General features: G+C 42.5%; 21 non-coding genes across 21 annotated transcripts; all 21 read right to left on the minus strand.

The window, feature by feature from the left end:
- Window positions 1-153: 153 nt before the first annotated feature.
- trnal-cag (transfer RNA leucine (anticodon CAG)) lies at window positions 154-236 on the minus strand. Its single transcript has one exon. It is a non-coding gene; the product is annotated as a tRNA-Leu (tRNA).
- Window positions 237-751: 515 nt separating this feature from the next.
- On the minus strand, window positions 752-823 carry trnaq-uug (transfer RNA glutamine (anticodon UUG)). The gene has a single exon. It is a non-coding gene; the product is annotated as a tRNA-Gln (tRNA).
- A 434-nt stretch (window positions 824-1,257) lies between these two features.
- Window positions 1,258-1,340, minus strand: trnal-cag (transfer RNA leucine (anticodon CAG)). Its single transcript has one exon. It is a non-coding gene; the product is annotated as a tRNA-Leu (tRNA).
- Window positions 1,341-1,855: 515 nt separating this feature from the next.
- trnaq-uug (transfer RNA glutamine (anticodon UUG)) lies at window positions 1,856-1,927 on the minus strand. The gene has a single exon. It is a non-coding gene; the product is annotated as a tRNA-Gln (tRNA).
- A 1,032-nt stretch (window positions 1,928-2,959) lies between these two features.
- On the minus strand, window positions 2,960-3,031 carry trnaq-uug (transfer RNA glutamine (anticodon UUG)). The gene has a single exon. It is a non-coding gene; the product is annotated as a tRNA-Gln (tRNA).
- Window positions 3,032-4,063: 1,032 nt separating this feature from the next.
- On the minus strand, window positions 4,064-4,135 carry trnaq-uug (transfer RNA glutamine (anticodon UUG)). The gene has a single exon. It is a non-coding gene; the product is annotated as a tRNA-Gln (tRNA).
- A 1,531-nt stretch (window positions 4,136-5,666) lies between these two features.
- Window positions 5,667-5,749, minus strand: trnal-cag (transfer RNA leucine (anticodon CAG)). The gene has a single exon. It is a non-coding gene; the product is annotated as a tRNA-Leu (tRNA).
- Window positions 5,750-6,763: 1,014 nt separating this feature from the next.
- trnal-cag (transfer RNA leucine (anticodon CAG)) lies at window positions 6,764-6,846 on the minus strand. The gene has a single exon. It is a non-coding gene; the product is annotated as a tRNA-Leu (tRNA).
- Window positions 6,847-7,361: 515 nt separating this feature from the next.
- trnaq-uug (transfer RNA glutamine (anticodon UUG)) lies at window positions 7,362-7,433 on the minus strand. Its single transcript has one exon. It is a non-coding gene; the product is annotated as a tRNA-Gln (tRNA).
- A 434-nt stretch (window positions 7,434-7,867) lies between these two features.
- trnal-cag (transfer RNA leucine (anticodon CAG)) lies at window positions 7,868-7,950 on the minus strand. Its single transcript has one exon. It is a non-coding gene; the product is annotated as a tRNA-Leu (tRNA).
- A 515-nt stretch (window positions 7,951-8,465) lies between these two features.
- Window positions 8,466-8,537, minus strand: trnaq-uug (transfer RNA glutamine (anticodon UUG)). The gene has a single exon. It is a non-coding gene; the product is annotated as a tRNA-Gln (tRNA).
- Window positions 8,538-8,971: 434 nt separating this feature from the next.
- On the minus strand, window positions 8,972-9,054 carry trnal-cag (transfer RNA leucine (anticodon CAG)). Its single transcript has one exon. It is a non-coding gene; the product is annotated as a tRNA-Leu (tRNA).
- Window positions 9,055-9,569: 515 nt separating this feature from the next.
- trnaq-uug (transfer RNA glutamine (anticodon UUG)) lies at window positions 9,570-9,641 on the minus strand. Its single transcript has one exon. It is a non-coding gene; the product is annotated as a tRNA-Gln (tRNA).
- A 434-nt stretch (window positions 9,642-10,075) lies between these two features.
- trnal-cag (transfer RNA leucine (anticodon CAG)) lies at window positions 10,076-10,158 on the minus strand. Its single transcript has one exon. It is a non-coding gene; the product is annotated as a tRNA-Leu (tRNA).
- A 2,111-nt stretch (window positions 10,159-12,269) lies between these two features.
- On the minus strand, window positions 12,270-12,352 carry trnal-cag (transfer RNA leucine (anticodon CAG)). The gene has a single exon. It is a non-coding gene; the product is annotated as a tRNA-Leu (tRNA).
- Window positions 12,353-12,867: 515 nt separating this feature from the next.
- trnaq-uug (transfer RNA glutamine (anticodon UUG)) lies at window positions 12,868-12,939 on the minus strand. The gene has a single exon. It is a non-coding gene; the product is annotated as a tRNA-Gln (tRNA).
- A 434-nt stretch (window positions 12,940-13,373) lies between these two features.
- Window positions 13,374-13,456, minus strand: trnal-cag (transfer RNA leucine (anticodon CAG)). The gene has a single exon. It is a non-coding gene; the product is annotated as a tRNA-Leu (tRNA).
- Window positions 13,457-13,971: 515 nt separating this feature from the next.
- trnaq-uug (transfer RNA glutamine (anticodon UUG)) lies at window positions 13,972-14,043 on the minus strand. Its single transcript has one exon. It is a non-coding gene; the product is annotated as a tRNA-Gln (tRNA).
- Window positions 14,044-14,477: 434 nt separating this feature from the next.
- Window positions 14,478-14,560, minus strand: trnal-cag (transfer RNA leucine (anticodon CAG)). The gene has a single exon. It is a non-coding gene; the product is annotated as a tRNA-Leu (tRNA).
- Window positions 14,561-15,574: 1,014 nt separating this feature from the next.
- On the minus strand, window positions 15,575-15,657 carry trnal-cag (transfer RNA leucine (anticodon CAG)). Its single transcript has one exon. It is a non-coding gene; the product is annotated as a tRNA-Leu (tRNA).
- Window positions 15,658-16,172: 515 nt separating this feature from the next.
- Window positions 16,173-16,244, minus strand: trnaq-uug (transfer RNA glutamine (anticodon UUG)). The gene has a single exon. It is a non-coding gene; the product is annotated as a tRNA-Gln (tRNA).
- Window positions 16,245-16,386: the final 142 nt, after the last annotated feature.

Here is a 16,386-nt window from a genome sequence, read left to right on the forward strand (position 1 = left end):
ACACTGGTTGATAATGTAGAGGCTTACAAATGCTGCTGTTGCAGTAGTCGTGCAGTATTTTGTCAAATGCCTGCTCCTTAACGTACAAAGCATTGCTAAGCTTTCTTTTACAATATCATGTTACAGTCAACAGAACAAGTGAAAAATAACTGCTGTCAGAAGTGGGATTCGAACCCACGCCTCCAGTGGAGACTGCGACCTGAACGCAGCGCCTTGGACCGCTCGGCCATCCTGACTGAAAAAAACCTAAATTTGCTTTGTTTTGCCATCTAATGAGCCTTTAAGTGCATTAATATGTTCCGCAAACACGACATCTTGAATCAGTATTCATTGCCGTTGACCCCACTAACACAGCCCCTTGTGTTTTTTTAACACACAAATGGTTGGACACAGCCCCCATCTGACATCGGAAAGCTGTGTGTGGATGGGGTTTCCAAAGCTGGTCGACCATCCAACAACAACCTCTGATGGAGTATACGGGTCCCTTGATGACGAACACTTTAGACTCTAACGGCAAGAACCTGAGTTGAAATCTCAGTCAAACTTCTTTTTTTATGGTGATTACAAGACACAATACAAAGTGTGCATCCATGATTTAAGTGTCAATGTCCCTGTCAATACTACTTCATTCTTAGATTACTCCGGTGAAGGTCAAGACAGTCCTCTCCGGTCTCACTTGAAGCTGGCCAGTCCAACTTTTGCTGAGATGTGGAAAGGTTGCGTTTTTTGACCTTTACTCTAGCTTAAAATCAGGTTCCACTGAGATTTGAACTCAGATCACTGGAGTCAAAGTCCAGAGTGCTAACCATTACACCATGGAACCACTATGCCGTAGAAAACTATGCAGTTTTGGTAGACAGTTTCATATTTGGCATCCGCTAGTATGTTATCTGTGCAGGGAATAGGACATAGAAGGCATACAACGGTACCGATGACAAAGAAGCTAACAAGACACAGAAACCGTTTCAGGCTAACTTAAGGATTTTAGTAAGCTCAGCAGAGGATTTGGGAAGTGACAAGTAAAGAAATTGTTTTGAGAGACTTCATACAAACAATGAATCCAGCAACATATAGGCCAACTGTATACAAACACATGGTAAGATTACACTGGTTGATAATGTAGAGGCTTACAAATGCTGCTGTTGCAGTAGTCGTGCAGTATTTTGTCAAATGCCTGCTCCTTAACGTACAAAGCATTGCTAAGCTTTCTTTTACAATATCATGTTACAGTCAACAGAACAAGTGAAAAATAACTGCTGTCAGAAGTGGGATTCGAACCCACGCCTCCAGTGGAGACTGCGACCTGAACGCAGCGCCTTGGACCGCTCGGCCATCCTGACTGAAAAAAACCTAAATTTGCTTTGTTTTGCCATCTAATGAGCCTTTAAGTGCATTAATATGTTCCGCAAACACGACATTTTGAATCAGTATTCATTGCCGTTGACCCCACTAACACAGCCCCTTGTGTTTTTTTAACACACAAATGGTTGGACACAGCCCCCATCTGACATCGGAAAGCTGTGTGTGGATGGGGTTTCCAAAGCTGGTCGACCATCCAACAACAACCTCTGATGGAGTATACGGGTCCCTTGATGACGAACACTTTAGACTCTAACGGCAAGAACCTGAGTTGAAATCTCAGTCAAACTTCTTTTTTTATGGTGATTACAAGACACAATACAAAGTGTGCATCCATGATTTAAGTGTCAATGTCCCTGTCAATACTACTTCATTCTTAGATTACTCCGGTGAAGGTCAAGACAGTCCTCTCCGGTCTCACTTGAAGCTGGCCAGTCCAACTTTTGCTGAGATGTAGAAAGGTTGCGTTTTTTGACCTTTACTCTAGCTTAAAATCAGGTTCCACTGAGATTTGAACTCAGATCACTGGAGTCAAAGTCCAGAGTGCTAACCATTACACCATGGAACCACTATGCCGTAGAAAACTACGCAGTTTTGGTAGACAGTTTCATATTTGGCATCCGCTAGTATGTTATCTATGCAGGGAATAGGACATAGAAGGCATACAACGGTACCGATGACAAAGAAGCTAACAAGACACAGAAACCGTTTCAGGCTAACTTAAGGATTTTAGTAAGCTCAGCAGAGGATTTGGGAAGTGACAAGTAAAGAAATTGTTTTGAGAGACTTCATACAAACAATGAATCCAGCAACATATAGGCCAACTGTATACAAACACATGGTAAGATTACACTGGTTGATAATGTAGAGGCTTACAAATGCTGCTGTTGCAGTAGTCGTGCAGTATTTTGTCAAATGCCTGCTCCTTAACGTACAAAGCATTGCTAAGCTTTCTTTTACAATATCATGTTACAGTCAACAGAACAAGTGAAAAATAACTGCTGTCAGAAGTGGGATTCGAACCCACGCCTCCAGTGGAGACTGCAACCTGAACGCAGCGCCTTGGACCGCTCGGCCATCCTGACTGAAAAAAACCAAAATTTGCTTTGTTTTGCCATCTAATGAGCCTTTAAGTGCATTAATATGTTCCGCAAACACGACATCTTGAATCAGTATTCATTGCCGTTGACCCCACTAACACAGCCCCTTGTGTTTTTTTAACACACAAATGGTTGGACACAGCCCCCATCTGACATCGGAAAGCTGTGTGTGGATGGGGTTTCCAAAGCTGGTCGACCATCCAACAACAACCTCTGATGGAGTATACGGGTCCCTTGATGACGAACACTTTAGACTCTAACGGCAAGAACCTGAGTTGAAATCTCAGTCAAACTTCTTTTTTTATGGTGATTACAAGACACAATACAAAGTGTGCATCCATGATTTAAGTGTCAATGTCCCTGTCAATACTACTTCATTCTTAGATTACTCCGGTGAAGGTCAAGACAGTCCTCTCCGGTCTCACTTGAAGCTGGCCAGTCCAACTTTTGCTGAGATGTGGAAAGGTTGCGTTTTTTGACCTTTACTCTAGCTTAAAATCAGGTTCCACTGAGATTTGAACTCAGATCACTGGAGTCAAAGTCCAGAGTGCTAACCATTACACCATGGAACCACTATGCCGTAGAAAACTACGCAGTTTTGGTAGACAGTTTCATATTTGGCATCCGCTAGTATGTTATCTATGCAGGGAATAGGACATAGAAGGCATACAACGGTACCGATGACAAAGAAGCTAACAAGACACAGAAACCGTTTCAGGCTAACTTAAGGATTTTAGTAAGCTCAGCAGAGGATTTGGGAAGTGACAAGTAAAGAAATTGTTTTGAGAGACTTCATACAAACAATGAATCCAGCAACATATAGGCCAACTGTATACAAACACATGGTAAGATTACACTGGTTGATAATGTAGAGGCTTACAAATGCTGCTGTTGCAGTAGTCGTGCAGTATTTTGTCAAATGCCTGCTCCTTAACGTACAAAGCATTGCTAAGCTTTCTTTTACAATATCATGTTACAGTCAACAGAACAAGTGAAAAATAACTGCTGTCAGAAGTGGGATTCGAACCCACGCCTCCAGTGGAGACTGCAACCTGAACGCAGCGCCTTGGACCGCTCGGCCATCCTGACTGAAAAAAACCAAAATTTGCTTTGTTTTGCCATCTAATGAGCCTTTAAGTGCATTAATATGTTCCGCAAACACGACATCTTGAATCAGTATTCATTGCCGTTGACCCCACTAACACAGCCCCTTGTGTTTTTTTAACACACAAATGGTTGGACACAGCCCCCATCTGACATCGGAAAGCTGTGTGTGGATGGGGTTTCCAAAGCTGGTCGACCATCCAACAACAACCTCTGATGGAGTATACGGGTCCCTTGATGACGAACACTTTAGACTCTAACGGCAAGAACCTGAGTTGAAATCTCAGTCAAACTTCTTTTTTTATGGTGATTACAAGACACAATACAAAGTGTGCATCCATGATTTAAGTGTCAATGTCCCTGTCAATACTACTTCATTCTTAGATTACTCCGGTGAAGGTCAAGACAGTCCTCTCCGGTCTCACTTGAAGCTGGCCAGTCCAACTTTTGCTGAGATGTGGAAAGGTTGCGTTTTTTGACCTTTACTCTAGCTTAAAATCAGGTTCCACTGAGATTTGAACTCAGATCACTGGAGTCAAAGTCCAGAGTGCTAACCATTACACCATGGAACCACTATGCCGTAGAAAACTACGCAGTTTTGGTAGACAGTTTCATATTTGGCATCCGCTAGTATGTTATCTATGCAGGGAATAGGACATAGAAGGCATACAACGGTACCGATGACAAAGAAGCTAACAAGACACAGAAACCGTTTCAGGCTAACTTAAGGATTTTAGTAAGCTCAGCAGAGGATTTGGGAAGTGACAAGTAAAGAAATTGTTTTGAGAGACTTCATACAAACAATGAATCCAGCAACATATAGGCCAACTGTATACAAACACATGGTAAGATTACACTGGTTGATAATGTAGAGGCTTACAAATGCTGCTGTTGCAGTAGTCGTGCAGTATTTTGTCAAATGCCTGCTCCTTAACGTACAAAGCATTGCTAAGCTTTCTTTTACAATATCATGTTACAGTCAACAGAACAAGTGAAAAATAACTGCTGTCAGAAGTGGGATTCGAACCCACGCCTCCAGTGGAGACTGCAACCTGAACGCAGCGCCTTGGACCGCTCGGCCATCCTGACTGAAAAAAACCTAAATTTGCTTTGTTTTGCCATCTAATGAGCCTTTAAGTGCATTAATATGTTCCGCAAACACGACATCTTGAATCAGTATTCATTGCCGTTGACCCCACTAACACAGCCCCTTGTGTTTTTTTAACACACAAATGGTTGGACACAGCCCCCATCTGACATCGGAAAGCTGTGTGTGGATGGGGTTTCCAAAGCTGGTCGACCATCCAACAACAACCTCTGATGGAGTATACGGGTCCCTTGATGACGAACACTTTAGACTCTAACGGCAAGAACCTGAGTTGAAATCTCAGTCAAACTTCTTTTTTTATGGTGATTACAAGACACAATACAAAGTGTGCATCCATGATTTAAGTGTCAATGTCCCTGTCAATACTACTTCATTCTTAGATTACTCCGGTGAAGGTCAAGACAGTCCTCTCCGGTCTCACTTGAAGCTGGCCAGTCCAACTTTTGCTGAGATGTGGAAAGGTTGCGTTTTTTGACCTTTACTCTAGCTTAAAATCAGGTTCCACTGAGATTTGAACTCAGATCACTGGAGTCAAAGTCCAGAGTGCTAACCATTGGAACCACTATGCTGTAGAAAACTACGCAGTTTTGGTAGACAGTTTCATATTTGGCATCCGCTAGTATGTTATCTGTGCAGGGAATAGGACATAGAAGGCATACAACGGTACCGATGACAAAGAAGCTAACAAGACACAGAAACCGTTTCAGGCTAACTTAAGGATTTTAGTAAGCTCAGCAGAGGATTTGGGAAGTGACAAGTAAAGAAATTGTTTTGAGAGACTTCATACAAACAATGAATCCAGCAACATATAGGCCAACTGTATACAAACACATGGTAAGATTACACTGGTTGATAATGTAGAGGCTTACAAATGCTGCTGTTGCAGTAGTCGTGCAGTATTTTGTCAAATGCCTGCTCCTTAACGTACAAAGCATTGCTAAGCTTTCTTTTACAATATCATGTTACAGTCAATAGAACAAGTGAAAAATAACTGCTGTCAGAAGTGGGATTCGAACCCACGCCTCCAGTGGAGACTGCGACCTGAACGCAGCGCCTTGGACCGCTCGGCCATCCTGACTGAAAAAAACCTAAATTTGCTTTGTTTTGCCATCTAATGAGCCTTTAAGTGCATTAATATGTTCCGCAAACACGACATCTTGAATCAGTATTCATTGCCGTTGACCCCACTAACACAGCCCCTTGTGTTTTTTTAACACACAAATGGTTGGACACAGCCCCCATCTGACATCGGAAAGCTGTGTGTGGATGGGGTTTCCAAAGCTGGTCGACCATCCAACAACAACCTCTGATGGAGTATACGGGTCCCTTGATGACGAACACTTTAGACTCTAACGGCAAGAACCTGAGTTGAAATCTCAGTCAAACTTCTTTTTTTATGGTGATTACAAGACACAATACAAAGTGTGCATCCATGATTTAAGTGTCAATGTCCCTGTCAATACTACTTCATTCTTAGATTACTCCGGTGAAGGTCAAGACAGTCCTCTCCGGTCTCACTTGAAGCTGGCCAGTCCAACTTTTGCTGAGATGTGGAAAGGTTGCGTTTTTTGACCTTTACTCTAGCTTAAAATCAGGTTCCACTGAGATTTGAACTCAGATCACTGGAGTCAAAGTCCAGAGTGCTAACCATTGGAACCACTATGCTGTAGAAAACTACGCAGTTTTGGTAGACAGTTTCATATTTGGCATCCGCTAGTATGTTATCTGTGCAGGGAATAGGACATAGAAGGCATACAACGGTACCGATGACAAAGAAGCTAACAAGACACAGAAACCGTTTCAGGCTAACTTAAGGATTTTAGTAAGCTCAGCAGAGGATTTGGGAAGTGACAAGTAAAGAAATTGTTTTGAGAGACTTCATACAAACAATGAATCCAGCAACATATAGGCCAACTGTATACAAACACATGGTAAGATTACACTGGTTGATAATGTAGAGGCTTACAAATGCTGCTGTTGCAGTAGTCGTGCAGTATTTTGTCAAATGCCTGCTCCTTAACGTACAAAGCATTGCTAAGCTTTCTTTTACAATATCATGTTACAGTCAATAGAACAAGTGAAAAATAACTGCTGTCAGAAGTGGGATTCGAACCCACGCCTCCAGTGGAGACTGCGACCTGAACGCAGCGCCTTGGACCGCTCGGCCATCCTGACTGAAAAAAACCTAAATTTGCTTTGTTTTGCCATCTAATGAGCCTTTAAGTGCATTAATATGTTCCGCAAACACGACATCTTGAATCAGTATTCATTGCCGTTGACCCCACTAACACAGCCCCTTGTGTTTTTTTAACACACAAATGGTTGGACACAGCCCCCATCTGACATCGGAAAGCTGTGTGTGGATGGGCTTTCCAAAGCTGGTCGACCATCCAACAACAACCTCTGATGGAGTATACGGGTCCCTTGATGACGAACACTTTAGACTCTAACGGCAAGAACCTGAGTTGAAATCTCAGTCAAACTTCTTTTTTTATGGTGATTACAAGACACAATACAAAGTGTGCATCCATGATTTAAGTGTCAATGTCCCTGTCAATACTACTTCATTCTTAGATTACTCCGGTGAAGGTCAAGACAGTCCTCTCCGGTCTCACTTGAAGCTGGCCAGTCCAACTTTTGCTGAGATGTGGAAAGGTTGTGTTTTTTGACCTTTACTCTAGCTTAAAATCAGGTTCCACTGAGATTTGAACTCAGATCACTGGAGTCAAAGTCCAGAGTGCTAACCATTACACCATGGAACCACTATGCCGTAGAAAACTACGCAGTTTTGGTAGACAGTTTCATATTTGGCATCCGCTAGTATGTTATCTGTGCAGGGAATAGGACATAGAAGGCATACAACGGTACCGATGACAAAGAAGCTAACAAGACACAGAAACCGTTTCAGGCTAACTTAAGGATTTTAGTAAGCTCAGCAGAGGATTTGGGAAGTGACAAGTAAAGAAATTGTTTTGAGAGACTTCATACAAACAATGAATCCAGCAACATATAGGCCAACTGTATACAAACACATGGTAAGATTACACTGGTTGATAATGTAGAGGCTTACAAATGCTGCTGTTGCAGTAGTCGTGCAGTATTTTGTCAAATGCCTGCTCCTTAACGTACAAAGCATTGCTAAGCTTTCTTTTACAATATCATGTTACAGTCAACAGAACAAGTGAACAATAACTGCTGTCAGAAGTGGGATTCGAACCCACGCCTCCAGTGGAGACTGCGACCTGAACGCAGCGCCTTGGACCGCTCGGCCATCCTGACTGAAAAAAACCTAAATTTGCTTTGTTTTGCCATCTAATGAGCCTTTAAGTGCATTAATATGTTCCGCAAACACGACATCTTGAATCAGTATTCATTGCCGTTGACCCCACTAACACAGCCCCTTGTGTTTTTTTAACACACAAATGGTTGGACACAGCCCCCATCTGACATCGGAAAGCTGTGTGTGGATGGGCTTTCCAAAGCTGGTCGACCATCCAACAACAACCTCTGATGGAGTATACGGGTCCCTTGATGACAAACACTTTAGACTGTAACGGCAAGAACCTGAGTTGAAATCTCAGTCAAACTTCTTTTTTTATGGTGATTACAAGACACAATACAAAGTGTGCATCCATGATTTAAGTGTCAATGTCCCTGTCAATACTACTTCATTCTTAGATTACTCCGGTGAAGGTCAAGACAGTCCTCTCCGGTCTCACTTGAAGCTGGCCAGTCCAACTTTTGCTGAGATGTGGAAAGGTTGCGTTTTTTGACCTTTACTCTAGCTTAAAATCAGGTTCCACTGAGATTTGAACTCAGATCACTGGAGTCAAAGTCCAGAGTGCTAACCATTACACCATGGAACCACTATGCCGTAGAAAACTACGCAGTTTTGGTAGACAGTTTCATATTTGGCATCCGCTAGTATGTTATCTGTGCAGGGAATAGGACATAGAAGGCATACAACGGTACCGATGACAAAGAAGCTAACAAGACACAGAAACCGTTTCAGGCTAACTTAAGGATTTTAGTAAGCTCAGCAGAGGATTTGGGAAGTGACAAGTAAAGAAATTGTTTTGAGAGACTTCATACAAACAATGAATCCAGCAACATATAGGCCAACTGTATACAAACACATGGTAAGATTACACTGGTTGATAATGTAGAGGCTTACAAATGCTGCTGTTGCAGTAGTCGTGCAGTATTTTGTCAAATGCCTGCTCCTTAACGTACAAAGCATTGCTAAGCTTTCTTTTACAATATCATGTTACAGTCAACAGAACAAGTGAACAATAACTGCTGTCAGAAGTGGGATTCGAACCCACGCCTCCAGTGGAGACTGCGACCTGAACGCAGCGCCTTGGACCGCTCGGCCATCCTGACTGAAAAAAACCTAAATTTGCTTTGTTTTGCCATCTAATGAGCCTTTAAGTGCATTAATATGTTCCGCAAACACGACATCTTGAATCAGTATTCATTGCCGTTGACCCCACTAACACAGCCCCTTGTGTTTTTTTAACACACAAATGGTTGGACACAGCCCCCATCTGACATCGGAAAGCTGTGTGTGGATGGGCTTTCCAAAGCTGGTCGACCATCCAACAACAACCTCTGATGGAGTATACGGGTCCCTTGATGACAAACACTTTAGACTCTAACGGCAAGAACCTGAGTTGAAATCTCAGTCAAACTTCTTTTTTTATGGTGATTACAAGACACAATACAAAGTGTGCATCCATGATTTAAGTGTCAATGTCCCTGTCAATACTACTTCATTCTTAGATTACTCCGGTGAAGGTCAAGACAGTCCTCTCCGGTCTCACTTGAAGCTGGCCAGTCCAACTTTTGCTGAGATGTGGAAAGGTTGCGTTTTTTGACCTTTACTCTAGCTTAAAATCAGGTTCCACTGAGATTTGAACTCAGATCACTGGAGTCAAAGTCCAGAGTGCTAACCATTACACCATGGAACCACTATGCCGTAGAAAACTACGCAGTTTTGGTAAACAGTTTCATATTTGGCATCCGCTAGTATGTTAACTGTGCAGGGAATAGGACATAGAAGGCATACAACGGTACCGATGACAAAGAAGCTAACAAGACACAGAAACCGTTTCAGGCTAATTTAAGGATTTTAGTAAGCTCAGCAGAGGATTTGGGAAGTGACAAGTAAAGAAATTGTTTTGAGAGACTTCATACAAACAATGAATCCAGCAACATATAGGCCAACTGTATACAAACACATGGTAAGATTACACTGGTTGATAATGTAGAGGCTTACAAATGCTGCTGTTGCAGTAGTCGTGCAGTATTTTGTCAAATGCCTGCTCCTTAACGTACAAAGCATTGCTAAGCTTTCTTTTACAATATCATGTTACAGTCAACAGAACAAGTGAAAAATAACTGCTGTCAGAAGTGGGATTCGAACCCACGCCTCCAGTGGAGACTGCGACCTGAACGCAGCGCCTTGGACCGCTCGGCCATCCTGACTGAAAAAAACCTAAATTTGCTTTGTTTTGCCATCTAATGAGCCTTTAAGTGCATTAATATGTTCCGCAAACACGACATCTTGAATCAGTATTCATTGCCGTTGACCCCACTAACACAGCCCCTTGTGTTTTTTTAACACACAAATGGTTGGACACAGCCCCCATCTGACATCGGAAAGCTGTGTGTGGATGGGGTTTCCAAAGCTGGTCGACCATCCAACAACAACCTCTGATGGAGTATACGGGTCCCTTGATGACGAACACTTTAGACTCTAACGGCAAGAACCTGAGTTGAAATCTCAGTCAAACTTCTTTTTTTATGGTGATTACAAGACACAATACAAAGTGTGCATCCATGATTTAAGTGTCAATGTCCCTGTCAATACTACTTCATTCTTAGATTACTCCGGTGAAGGTCAAGACAGTCCTCTCCGGTCTCACTTGAAGCTGGCCAGTCCAACTTTTGCTGAGATGTGGAAAGGTTGCGTTTTTTGACCTTTACTCTAGCTTAAAATCAGGTTCCACTGAGATTTGAACTCAGATCACTGGAGTCAAAGTCCAGAGTGCTAACCATTGGAACCACTATGCTGTAGAAAACTACGCAGTTTTGGTAGACAGTTTCATATTTGGCATCCGCTAGTATGTTATCTGTGCAGGGAATAGGACATAGAAGGCATACAACGGTACCGATGACAAAGAAGCTAACAAGACACAGAAACCGTTTCAGGCTAACTTAAGGATTTTAGTAAGCTCAGCAGAGGATTTGGGAAGTGACAAGTAAAGAAATTGTTTTGAGAGACTTCATACAAACAATGAATCCAGCAACATATAGGCCAACTGTATACAAACACATGGTAAGATTACACTGGTTGATAATGTAGAGGCTTACAAATGCTGCTGTTGCAGTAGTCGTGCAGTATTTTGTCAAATGCCTGCTCCTTAACGTACAAAGCATTGCTAAGCTTTCTTTTACAATATCATGTTACAGTCAACAGAACAAGTGAAAAATAACTGCTGTCAGAAGTGGGATTCGAACCCACGCCTCCAGTGGAGACTGCGACCTGAAGGCAGCGCCTTGGACCGCTCGGCCATCCTGACTGAAAAAAACCTAAATTTGCTTTGTTTTGCCATCTAATGAGCCTTTAAGTGCATTAATATGTTCCGCAAACACGACATCTTGAATCAGTATTCATTGCCGTTGACCCCACTAACACAGCCCCTTGTGTTTTTTTAACACACAAATGGTTGGACACAGCCCCCATCTGACATCGGAAAGCTGTGTGTGGATGGGGTTTCCAAAGCTGGTCGACCATCCAACAACAACCTCTGATGGAGTATACGGGTCCCTTGATGACGAACACTTTAGACTCTAACGGCAAGAACCTGAGTTGAAATCTCAGTCAAACTTCTTTTTTTATGGTGATTACAAGACACAATACAAAGTGTGCATCCATGATTTAAGTGTCAATGTCCCTGTCAATACTACTTCATTCTTAGATTACTCCGGTGAAGGTCAAGACAGTCCTCTCCGGTCTCACTTGAAGCTGGCCAGTCCAACTTTTGCTGAGATGTGGAAAGGTTGCGTTTTTTGACCTTTACTCTAGCTTAAAATCAGGTTCCACTGAGATTTGAACTCAGATCACTGGAGTCAAAGTCCAGAGTGCTAACCATTGGAACCACTATGCTGTAGAAAACTACGCAGTTTTGGTAGACAGTTTCATATTTGGCATCCGCTAGTATGTTATCTGTGCAGGGAATAGGACATAGAAGGCATACAACGGTACCGATGACAAAGAAGCTAACAAGACACAGAAACCGTTTCAGGCTAACTTAAGGATTTTAGTAAGCTCAGCAGAGGATTTGGGAAGTGACAAGTAAAGAAATTGTTTTGAGAGACTTCATACAAACAATGAATCCAGCAACATATAGGCCAACTGTATACAAACACATGGTAAGATTACACTGGTTGATAATGTAGAGGCTTACAAATGCTGCTGTTGCAGTAGTCGTGCAGTATTTTGTCAAATGCCTGCTCCTTAACGTACAAAGCATTGCTAAGCTTTCTTTTACAATATCATGTTACAGTCAATAGAACAAGTGAAAAATAACTGCTGTCAGAAGTGGGATTCGAACCCACGCCTCCAGTGGAGACTGCGACCTGAACGCAGCGCCTTGGACCGCTCGGCCATCCTGACTGAAAAAAACCTAAATTTGCTTTGTTTTGCCATCTAATGAGCCTTTAAGTGCATTAATATGTTCCGCAAACACGACATCTTGAATCAGTATTCATTGCCGTTGACCCCACTAACACAGCCCCTTGTGTTTTTTTAACACACAAATGGTTGGACACAGCCCCCATCTGACATCGGAAAGCTGTGTGTGGATGGGCTTTCCAAAGCTGGTCGACCATCCAACAACAACCTCTGATGGAGTATACGGGTCCCTTGATGACGAACACTTTAGACTCTAACGGCAAGAACCTGAGTTGAAATCTCAGTCAAACTTCTTTTTTTATGGTGATTACAAGACACAATACAAAGTGTGCATCCATGATTTAAGTGTCAATGTCCCTGTCAATACTACTTCATTCTTAGATTACTCCGGTGAAGGTCAAGACAGTCCTCTCCGGTCTCACTTGAAGCTGGCCAGTCCAACTTTTGCTGAGATGTGGAAAGGTTGTGTTTTTTGACCTTTACTCTAGCTTAAAATCAGGTTCCACTGAGATTTGAACTCAGATCACTGGAGTCAAAGTCCAGAGTGCTAACCATTACACCATGGAACCACTATGCCGTAGAAAACTACGCAGTTTTGGTAGACAGTTTCATATTTGGCATCCGCTAGTATGTTATCTGTGCAGGGAATAGGACATAGAAGGCATACAACGGTACCGATGACAAAGAAGCTAACAAGACACAGAAACCGTTTCAGGCTAACTTAAGGATTTTAGTAAGCTCAGCAGAGGATTTGGGAAGTGACAAGTAAAGAAATTGTTTTGAGAGACTTCATACAAACAATGAATCCAGCAACATATAGGCCAACTGTATACAAACACATGGTAAGATTACACTGGTTGATAATGTAGAGGCTTACAAATGCTGCTGTTGCAGTAGTCGTGCAGTATTTTGTCAAATGCCTGCTCCTTAACGTACAAAGCATTGCTAAGCTTTCTTTTACAATATCATGTTACAGTCAATAGAACAAGTGAAAAATAACTGCTGTCAGAAGTGGGATTCGAACCCACGCCTCCAGTGGAGACTGCGACCTGAACGCAGCGCCTTGGACCGCTCGGCCATCCTGACTGAAAAAAACCTAAATTTGCTTTGTTTTGCCATCTAATGAGCCTTTAAGTGCATTAATATGTTCCGCAAACACGACATCTTGAATCAGTATTCATTGCCGTTGACCCCACTAACACAGCCCCTTGTGTTTTTTTAACACACAAATGGTTGGACACAGCCCCCATCTGACATCGGAAAGCTGTGTGTGGATGGGCTTTCCAAAGCTGGTCGACCATCCAACAACAACCTCTGATGGAGTATACGGGTCCCTTGATGACGAACACTTTAGACTCTAACGGCAAGAACCTGAGTTGAAATCTCAGTCAAACTTCTTTTTTTATGGTGATTACAAGACACAATACAAAGTGTGCATCCATGATTTAAGTGTCAATGTCCCTGTCAATACTACTTCATTCTTAGATTACTCCGGTGAAGGTCAAGACAGTCCTCTCCGGTCTCACTTGAAGCTGGCCAGTCCAACTTTTGCTGAGATGTGGAAAGGTTGTGTTTTTTGACCTTTACTCTAGCTTAAAATCAGGTTCCACTGAGATTTGAACTCAGATCACTGGAGTCAAAGTCCAGAGTGCTAACCATTACACCATGGAACCACTATGCCGTAGAAAACTACGCAGTTTTGGTAGACAGTTTCATATTTGGCATCCGCTAGTATGTTATCTGTGCAGGGAATAGGACATAGAAGGCATACAACGGTACCGATGACAAAGAAGCTAACAAGACACAGAAACCGTTTCAGGCTAACTTAAGGATTTTAGTAAGCTCAGCAGAGGATTTGGGAAGTGACAAGTAAAGAAATTGTTTTGAGAGACTTCATACAAACAATGAATCCAGCAACATATAGGCCAACTGTATACAAACACATGGTAAGATTACACTGGTTGATAATGTAGAGGCTTACAAATGCTGCTGTTGCAGTAGTTGTGCAGTATTTTGTCAAATGCCTGCTCCTTAACGTACAAAGCATTGCTAAGCTTTCTTTTACAATATCATGTTACAGTCAACAGAACAAGTGAACAATAACTGCTGTCAGAAGTGGGATTCGAACCCACGCCTCCAGTGGAGACTGCGACCTGAACGCAGCGCCTTGGACCGCTCGGCCATCCTGACTGAAAAAAACCTAAATTTGCTTTGTTTTGCCATCTAATGAGCCTTTAAGTGCATTAATATGTTCCGCAAACACGACATCTTGAATCAGTATTCATTGCCGTTGACCCCACTAACACAGCCCCTTGTGTTTTTTTAACACACAAATGGTTGGACACAGCCCCCATCTGACATCGGAAAGCTGTGTGTGGATGGGCTTTCCAAAGCTGGTCGACCATCCAACAACAACCTCTGATGGAGTATACGGGTCCCTTGATGACAAACACTTTAGACTCTAACGGCAAGAACCTGAGTTGAAATCTCAGTCAAACTTCTTTTTTTATGGTGATTACAAGACACAATACAAAGTGTGCATCCATGATTTAAGTGTCAATGTCCCTGTCAATACTACTTCATTCTTAGATTACTCCGGTGAAGGTCAAGACAGTCCTCTCCGGTCTCACTTGAAGCTGGCCAGTCCAACTTTTGCTGAGATGTGGAAAGGTTGCGTTTTTTGACCTTTACTCTAGCTTAAAATCAGGTTCCACTGAGATTTGAACTCAGATCACTGGAGTCAAAGTCCAGAGTGCTAACCATTGGAACCACTATGCTGTAGAAAACTACGCAGTTTTGGTAGACAGTTTCATATTTGGCATCCGCTAGTATGTTATCTGTGCAGGGAATAGGACATAGAAGGCATACAACGGTACCGATGACAAAGAAGCTAACAAGACACAGAAACCGTTTCAGGCTAACTTAAGGATTTTAGTAAGCTCAGCAGAGGATTTGGGAAGTGACAAGTAAAGAAATTGTTTTGAGAGACTTCATACAAACAATGAATCCAGCAACATATAGGCCAACTGTATACAAACACATGGTAAGATTACACTGGTTGATAATGTAGAGGCTTACAAATGCTGCTGTTGCAGTAGTCGTGCAGTATTTTGTCAAATGCCTGCTCCTTAACGTACAAAGCATTGCTAAGCTTTCTTTTACAATATCATGTTACAGTCAATAGAACAAGTGAAAAATAACTGCTGTCAGAAGTGGGATTCGAACCCACGCCTCCAGTGGAGACTGCGACCTGAACGCAGCGCCTTGGACCGCTCGGCCATCCTGACTGAAAAAAACCTAAATTTGCTTTGTTTTGCCATCTAATGAGCCTTTAAGTGCATTAATATGTTCCGCAAACACGACATCTTGAATCAGTATTCATTGCCGTTGACCCCACTAACACAGCCCCTTGTGTTTTTTTAACACACAAATGGTTGGACACAGCCCCCATCTGACATCGGAAAGCTGTGTGTGGATGGGCTTTCCAAAGCTGGTCGACCATCCAACAACAACCTCTGATGGAGTATACGGGTCCCTTGATGACGAACACTTTAGACTCTAACGGCAAGAACCTGAGTTGAAATCTCAGTCAAACTTCTTTTTTTATGGTGATTACAAGACACAATACAAAGTGTGCATCCATGATTTAAGTGTCAATGTCCCTGTCAATACTACTTCATTCTTAGATTACTCCGGTGAAGGTCAAGACAGTCCTCTCCGGTCTCACTTGAAGCTGGCCAGTCCAACTTTTACTGAGATGTGGAAAGGTTGTGTTTTTTGACCTTTACTCTAGCTTAAAATCAGGTTCCACTGAGATTTGAACTCAGATCACTGGAGTCAAAGTCCAGAGTGCTAACCATTACACCATGGAACCACTATGCCGTAGAAAACTACGCAGTTTTGGTAGACAGTTTCATATTTGGCATCCGCTAGTATGTTATCTGTGCAGGGAATAGGACATAGAAGGCATACAACGGTACCGATGACAAAGAAGCTAACAAGACACAGAAACCGTT

The sequence above is a fragment of the Anarhichas minor genome, unplaced genomic scaffold (assembly GCF_050575085.1).
Source record: "Anarhichas minor isolate MPS153535 unplaced genomic scaffold, ASM5057508v1 ptg000025l, whole genome shotgun sequence".
Taxonomy (NCBI): Eukaryota; Metazoa; Chordata; class Actinopteri; order Perciformes; family Anarhichadidae; genus Anarhichas; species Anarhichas minor.